The 5,309-nt window shown below is 34.7% G+C and overlaps 1 long non-coding RNA gene across 1 annotated transcript; it reads right to left on the bottom strand.

The window, feature by feature from the left end:
• Positions 1 to 317: 317 nt before the first annotated feature.
• LOC117408665 (uncharacterized) lies at positions 318 to 4,810 on the bottom strand. The gene is made up of 4 exons (XR_004545408.2): positions 4,692 to 4,810; positions 4,442 to 4,582; positions 3,597 to 3,737; positions 318 to 3,019 (listed from the first exon to the last, which is right to left on the bottom strand). It is a non-coding gene; the product is annotated as an uncharacterized LOC117408665 (long non-coding RNA).
• Positions 4,811 to 5,309: the final 499 nt, after the last annotated feature.

The raw sequence follows: 5,309 nt of genomic DNA, 5'->3' as shown, positions 1-5,309 counted from the left end.
CAAAGAATATATTGTTAGCATGCTGCGTACTGCACAACGTTTGCTTGCTCGATGGCGATGAACCCCCAGAAATTACCATTTTTCAAAATGATCCTGATGATGACATAAACAACACTCTTAACAACCAGTACAGTGAAGCAGCGCTTAAACGAGATGCAATAGCAGACCTATACACTAAAGTAGAAAGGTAAGGTAAGGAAAAGTAGACTGCTTAGACTTTTTAAATGGTTTAGATCAGGGGTGTCAAACTCAATTCCACCACGGGCCACTTTGAGAAATCAAATTGAAGTGGAGGTCCGGATGTAAATATGTTGCCCTCCCACCCCCGAAAAAAGTGCATATGAATGCTGCGACCATTTATTAAACATTTATTATTGTTAGTATGATGTATCTGTTGTGTTTCAATAAGATGAAGTAGACTAGTGTTTCGATGTGTGTCTCACGTTTTTAATCTCACTTGCATACACTCACATATTCACAAACGGCAATGCCGCAAAACATAATAACAAGCCTTTTACGACACAGGCACATAACACGGTAGCATAACCAAGCTACAAGAAAGCCAGCTAGTAACGTACATCTACAGCTGTAACAGTATCACTCAGGCCAAATTAACTTCAGATAGGATTTGAGACATTTAAACATAACTAAAACATATATATATCACATATGATATTCACTTGCAAAACATAAATAAAAATATCTGTGTTCTGCAAGTACATCAAGCCTGGGTGTATCCAAAAGTGCTGGTACCTCTGTCAACAGTGCACAGCACAAGTGTTACAGGTAATACATTTAAGAAACCTTTCTATGAAATAACAACCAAAAACCTTTGTCTGTAACTCGTAATGACAGGGCCATGCTCTTGTAACACATAGTTCATTATCTTTATTTCGAAAATTTGAGAATATCACTATTTACAATTTGTCAGGATATGAATATCTGAATACATATATTTAATGTTGTATTTTGCATCATCCAGAAACCACACTGATGTTTTTACACCATTGTAATTGAAGATGACAGTACTTTCAAAATGTTTAATGTAGTCCTGCTTCTGGTAAATTTTAAATTTTAGAACTGCTAAATGTCACTGCCTTTCCAAGCTATTCTGTAAATATTAATTTTGCCTTAAACTTTAATTTGAGTTATGAGTCATTAATAGTTTGTTTTGTTCAGTTCATTATCAGCTTTGTAAGTCTGCTGGTCTTAATAAGAAATTTTGGGGAATTTAGCCATGCAAATACAATCAGCCAAAATCTCAAAGTTCAACATTAACAGAAGAGACATCGGGGACTGAGCTGTATGTGGTTTTAAGTGTAGTTCTTATGACCCTACAAACACTATGCTAGTGAAGTTCACGGATGACTCTAGCAATACTGAAGATGGAATTGATGCTGTAGGGCCAAAGAGGGAGTTTCTTCAACTTTTGATTCAGAAGTCGAAGTTACTTTGTCTCAAACTTTTTCTGGAGTGGTTTCTGCCGGTGAGATTGAGGGTCAGAATGATAAAGGGGGTGGCCAGAACAACATGGTGTGGGCAGTCTGAAACAGGAAAATGGAGTTGGATTGACAGGCTGTGCCCTCTGTGTCACGGGCAGAAACCACCCCAGAATAGTAACAGAAAGAGATCAACATCCAAGTTGATTTGTAAATTAACAATGCATTAATGTTTTGCTTTTAAAAGAGATTTCTGCAGAATTTTTTTCTTTAAACTGGATCATGTAAGTATGTGGAGTTATCAAATGCAAAAGTGTATTCTCCTTGTAACCGGTAATTATGGTAATAAGAAACACAAAGCAAGCTAAAGCTTTGGAAACTAAAGAAATGAGTCTTGTAACATTCTTCTATCAGAGATTACACTGAAGCCAAGTGTGAACATTTGACTTTTATTATTTTATTTTATTTTTACTTTCTGTAGATTTGATTGCTTAGTTATAAAAAAAATGCATTATACCTGGTTTAATTTGGAACAAAGGGGAGATCTTGCATTGACTTTTACCACCATTTTGTCATTTATGAATAACTACATAATGCATGGGTCAGGAAGGTACTCATGTATTGCATTGTGTCCAGATAGAGAGATTTTATATATTATCTGTCTTATCAGGACATAATACAATTGTACCTTCCTGACCCATGAATTCATTGGATTGTGAGAAGTGTTAATTCATGCCTTATACATGTGATCAACATCATTTGTTACAAAAGAACATGGATAATTCAATCCAACATTATTGTCCTAGCTTATGCACCATGAGTTCAATAAATCAGTTACCTTCCTTTATAACTTTGAGGGTTGTGCAAGAGTCCATATTGAGGAAATAAAGTAGTCTTATGAAAAAGAACGGAAAACAATCCCACAGCTAACGGTTCTGTGGTCCAGCCTTTGGTTTTTGAAGAAATAACAGTTTTGTGAAGAATTGCTGATGGGTTCTTATAAAATCTCTGGGTTGTCCTTCCTCTGCGTGATATCTCCAGCAGTACAGTCTTTCTTTCAGTGGTAACAAAAGCATCTTTTTAGGATGCCGAGTTCAAAGCAGGTAGAATTTATAGCTTTACTTCCCACTGTCAAGAAGATGAGTGGTCCTGTGGTTACATGGGTTTGCATTAATGAGCTATAGCAAGATTCTACAGTTACCTGCACCTCAGGTCTGCTACCATACACAAACCACGAGCAACAAGACCCAGAAGCAGGGTGCATTTGTCGCGCTGCTAAAGTCTTTATCTCCTGGTTTGAACAACAGGTTCACAAGCAGAGTTCGCAGGAGTAAAAGATTTCTTCATTAGTTGCTGTGGCAATTCAAAGAGGAAAAGAAAATAGTGAACTTCCAAGATTATTATTATTATTTATTTATTAGCAGACGCCCTTATCCGGGGTGACTTACAGTTGTTACAAAGTACCACATTACAAAATATAAAAAATACAAAATATCACATTACAGATAAGAGCAGTTATAAAATACAATAAAATCAGTAGTAAGATGCACACCTCTGTAGAAGATTCCCGGATTAATTATCTGCAGAAAGCGGGAGACATTTTTAAATAAGAGGTACAATGTAATGTTTTATTAGGGCTGAAAACAAACCTTTATTCTTACAGAAATTACGGAAGTATATGAATCCCTTGAAACTATAACTATTAAATCTATTTACAAATTAGCAATGTCCTTCAATTTCAGATATGTCTACAGCAGATTCCCATGTAAGCGGGGTTTGTAAATTGTCCTGTTCTTTTATTAAATTCAAATACTCTTGAATTTTTTCATCTCCACAAGAGCAAACCTCTTTGCACTGTGTTGAAAGCTGCAGAAGCTGCTCCTGAAACACTGCATACAGTCCCTAAACTGAAATCTAGACATGAAAAATATTGTAATTACTTTTCCAGTTGACACTTCAGTATTACTATAGATTACAGCATATTAATCTTAAATTGTTTTCAGATTGCTTTTCTTCTGTTAGAAGCCAACTCTAAAACAATAAAAATAAACCATGATTCCACTTTCTTAGATTAATTACATATTTTCTTTTAAAATAAGTAATTAAACAGGATTTATTGTAACATTAAGCTGATCTGAAATAACTCATTAGGAATACCTGATGGACAGGACGACATTCTTGAAGGTCTGATTCTGTGCTGGTTCCAGAGTAGATTGTGCATTCATTTAAATCCTTTTGGAGCCAATGAAATGGCCTGACTCCTTCAGTTCTTCTAGCAGCTCCATCCAGAATTGTGAGCTGAAGATGGAATAAAAACAATGCTGCATTGATCTAACATTAGTTATTTCAGCAAAGGATAAATATTTTGACTGTTTTGCTGTCAAACTGGTATAGAACCCTTGTATATCCTTGCAGCAGCTACAACCTACATCAGCTCAATTTCGGGGAATACATTTACAGATTTCCATAAATGCAATACATAACGGTCTAGTACTATTAGTTCTACTAGTACACCACTGTATTCGTTGTAGTTGTAATGTCAGTGGAAAACTACAGTATTTAAATCCATTTAGTAATTTTAATAGCAGGAATTACATAAAAACGTGGTATTTTAGTATTAAGTAATACTGTAACTTAATTATACTGTTTATCTGCATAATACATGCTGTATTTTAATTATTTAATAACGATACAGCTGGCAAAATTGTATTGTAGCAAATTAAACCACTTTAACGTAGTTTTGCCCTTTAATCAGAAGGACTTTATTCCGATATCGCTTTCAATTTAGTAGATCAATATTTGTGTAGCTCAATATTTGTATACACTGTTTTGTGAGAATAAAGCTTTGTTTCTATAAAAAAAGTATGGATTACTATATTCAACCTAAATTATCAAATTAGAGCTTCACAGATTCCACTTTCTTCAGAAATGTTGAACGCGTGACAATATTTAAAACACACATGTAAACAGAAAAGCCATAAAACGATGTAGCAGTAATGTACCTGTATTTGCCCCATAGCTCACCGAGGGAGGAAAGGCTCGATTTGATTTTCTTCACACAGGAACCACAGAGATTTGCCACAGTTGCGGCAAAACGATGGCGTTGTGCCAAGCTGAATCCCACAAAAAGGGCAAAACATGGCCTGCGTTGAGAAAGGGATATTAGTAGATTCCATGCACTCGACTTACACCGCTTAATGTTTAAGTAAGAAACACTTTCAGAAGACACAGATGTATTAAATATTGACGTACTGAATCCCACTAGAGTGTTTCTTCTTTACTTCTCTCCAACAGTCCTCCAGCTCCAATCCAAGTCCAACATGTGATCGCTGCATTATATTAGATCATGTCATAATGTCATTTCCGTTGTAAACAATTTTTTTCCTGTTGTCAAATTATTTTTTTTCTTGTCCTCAAAATATATTTCACGTTCTGTTTTTTTTTTTTTTTTGTGCTCTGGAAATATTTTTTGCGTTCTCGTTTTTTTTTTGTGCTCTCCAAATATTAAAAATATTAAAAATATATATCTCGAAATTTTAAGAAATGTGCAATTGCGTTTTACAGTTCTAGGCCACTGTAGAAGGGGGGGGGAAGGGGGGGGGCAATGTTATTTATCTCTATTTTTACAAAAAAAGAGTCGTTAAAACGGACTAAAAACTTATTTTTGCAATTACAACCTTTTAAATCCTTATTATTTGATCAAACCACACAGTTCCACGTACCTTTTACCCAAGGTTTACCATTTGCAATTCTTTACTTAAAAATAACGTTATTTTCCATGAAGGCGTATGGGATTCACGAGAACCAAAACACACACATTATATATATATATATATATATATATATATATATATATATATATATATATAT

Source organism: Acipenser ruthenus, chromosome 2 (assembly GCF_902713425.1).
Source record: "Acipenser ruthenus chromosome 2, fAciRut3.2 maternal haplotype, whole genome shotgun sequence".
In the NCBI taxonomy this organism is placed as follows: domain Eukaryota; kingdom Metazoa; phylum Chordata; class Actinopteri; order Acipenseriformes; family Acipenseridae; genus Acipenser; species Acipenser ruthenus.
The sequence above is the reverse complement of the archived record's forward strand: the minus strand, read 5'-3'. Positions and strand labels throughout refer to the sequence as shown.